Source organism: Pteropus vampyrus, unplaced genomic scaffold (genome assembly GCF_000151845.1).
Source record: "Pteropus vampyrus isolate Shadow unplaced genomic scaffold, Pvam_2.0 Scaffold426, whole genome shotgun sequence".
In the NCBI taxonomy this organism is placed as follows: Eukaryota; Metazoa; Chordata; class Mammalia; order Chiroptera; family Pteropodidae; genus Pteropus; species Pteropus vampyrus.
The window spans coordinates 309624-312045 of record NW_011889207.1 but is presented as its reverse complement, the minus strand read 5'-3'; the positions used below and the strand labels follow the sequence as shown (position 1 = coordinate 312045).

Below are 2422 nucleotides of genomic sequence, written 5' to 3'. Positions count from 1 at the left end.
CAGCTCCAGGCGCTGGGGGCGGGTCGGGCTCCCCGGGAAGCAGGAAGCCCACGTCAGGGTTTAGAGAGTGAAGTGGGGGGACACGTGATGTCGAGGCCAGGCCCGTGCAGCGGTGGCAGAGCCTGGGTGTGGCATCGTGGGGCGTGGTGGGCTCCAGGGGGCCCAGGTCTTGTGGCACGCAGCTCGAGGCCGGGGGCCCCCACGCGCGGGGCTCCCCGCCGGGGCTGACAAGGGACCCAAAAGCGTCATTCTGCTGGTTCACGGACACAGCGAAGGAAGAAGCAGAGCTGATTCTCGCCAGGCGGAGGTGGTGGCGCGGAGGGCGCCTACGAGGCAGTGGTTATATTATTTTTGTAGTTAAGAAAAATCGAGGCTCAGATACATCATGTGACTTGTCTAAGGCCACCCAGCTAATGAGGAGCTGAGCTGGTGTGACCCACCCCACCTTCCCACTGCTTTTTCTTTTAAAATTCAGCTTGGGTGCCTCCCCAGAGACAAGCTCCCCCGAGTGTGCCCCTGTGGGCAGGGGACTGAAGCAGGTGTGGTGTCACCAGGCCAGCTCTCTGGCCTTCCTGCCAGCTTGTGTGCATCTCAGAGATAATGAGGGCAGAGGGAGGGGCCCCAGGGCCAGTACGGTTAATTACGGGAGGGGGGAACAGATGCTCTGGGGAGGGCCTGGCTATAACAGGAGCCCAGACTGGGGACACAGAATGCGTCACAGAGAGGCTGTTTCCATCTCCGTATGTCCCCACGTCCTGCCTCCTGTGGAAAAGCTGGAGCTGGGGGCGGCGAGGAGGGCGGGCAGGATGTCTGTATTGTCTTCCTGTCCCCCTCGGGGGCCCTGTCCCCATCCCCTGGGTAGAGCTGGGCTGGGAGTGCAGCGGACCAGACAGAGTGCAGTCACGCTCCAGGCACTCGTCACCACATGGCTGTCCTGTAGGCTCTCCAGCAGGGAAGGGAGGCGGTGGCTTCTCGGCTCCAACACACTGCTGTCATGGAGAGACCTGGGCCCACTCTCAACTGTCCCCGACAGGGGCAGAATAAGTCCGAGGCTTGGGTCATGCTCAGTGCCCTGTGTCACCAAGCTGTTACTTTGGGTGCTGTATAAAATCTAGGTTATTTGTTTGGGTGCTATAATCTGTTTAGATTCAGGCGTCGGGCCACCGAGCCCCTGCTTGGTGCCAGGCCCTGCGCTGGGTGTGAGCTGAGGGAGCCTGGGCAGCGGGAAGCTCGGTGCTGCTGACCTGGCCTGGGGTCACCCGGAGGCTGCCTTCCCAGGGGGATGGAGTGGTGCTGGGGCAGCGCCAGGCGGGGTGGCTGACCTGTCCCTCTCCCCGGGCCCCCCTAGAAGATGCAGGAGAGCGGCATCGACGACTTGATGAAGAGCCTGGACAAAAACAGCGACCAGGAGATCGACTTTAAGGAGTACTCGGTGTTCCTGACCACGCTGTGCATGGCCTACAACGACTTCTTCCTGGAGGACCACAAGTGACCCGCCACCCCGCCCGGGGCCGAGCCTCTGCAGCTCCCCTCACAGACCCTCTGTGCCCCGAGCCCTCCTCCCCCTCCCAAGGGGACCCTGCTTCCGCCTTCCCTCCAGGCAGAGGAAATAAAGAGTTTCTGGTCCAGGGGTCTGGAAGCTGGTTTTGAAGATGCTCCGTCTGCCTGGGCTGGGGAGAGGGGGGTGGTGGTGGGGGGACAGCCTCTGGGGGTTGGCGTCCTGCGCTCCCACTGCACCTCCTGTCCTTCACTGTGCAGTCACTGAGCTTATCCCGACCTAGTGTCGCCCTGCTGGGAAATGGGGGAGCGGGGCCCGGCGTTTGCGCCTCCTAAGAGCGCGGCCGCTGCCCCCACGCAGAGGAGGCTGAGCGGGAACGCGCTCTGAGCGCCAGCACAGCGGGGTGGCTGCGGCGTGGTCCCTGTGGGCAGTGGTGGACAAGCTGGGCCGGCTCGTCACCAGCTCACGAGAGGCCACGCTGGCAACCCTGGCTAGAGGGGCAAGGACGCGGCCCCCTCCTGCTGCCCCCTCCGCTGGCAGCGGGCCTTTCAGTGGGGCGTTAATGACACATGGCGCTTCACCTGAGGATCCAGGCGGAAGGCAGGGGCGCGGAGGGAGGGTTGGGGATCGATTCCGGCTGGGGGCAGATGTTCTAGAAGCCCTTTAGGTCTCGTCCTGCAGACCACTGGCCGCTGGGCCTCCACCACTAGGCCTGAGCCCAAACACCCGCTGGGGGGCGCCCTACAAGCCCTCCCCCTACACAGGGCCCACTGCTCGCGCCCTCCGCCCCCGCCCCCGGAGGCGCGAAGAGCTGGGTGCGCCCAGCGTGGCGCACGGGGTGGGGGGCTGTCGCCCGGCCGGACACCTGTCGCTATAAGGCGAGTGGGCAGGCGGGCGGCCCAGCGCACCCCGCACCGCTCCCCG

At 64.9% G+C, this 2422-nt stretch overlaps 1 long non-coding RNA gene across 1 annotated transcript; it reads left to right on the top strand.

Annotated features, from left to right (window-relative positions):
- Window positions 1-816: 816 nt before the first annotated feature.
- LOC111732108 lies at window positions 817-1631 on the top strand. The gene is made up of 2 exons (XR_002777426.1): window positions 817-1097; window positions 1349-1631. It is a non-coding gene; the product is annotated as an uncharacterized LOC111732108 (long non-coding RNA).
- Window positions 1632-2422: the final 791 nt, after the last annotated feature.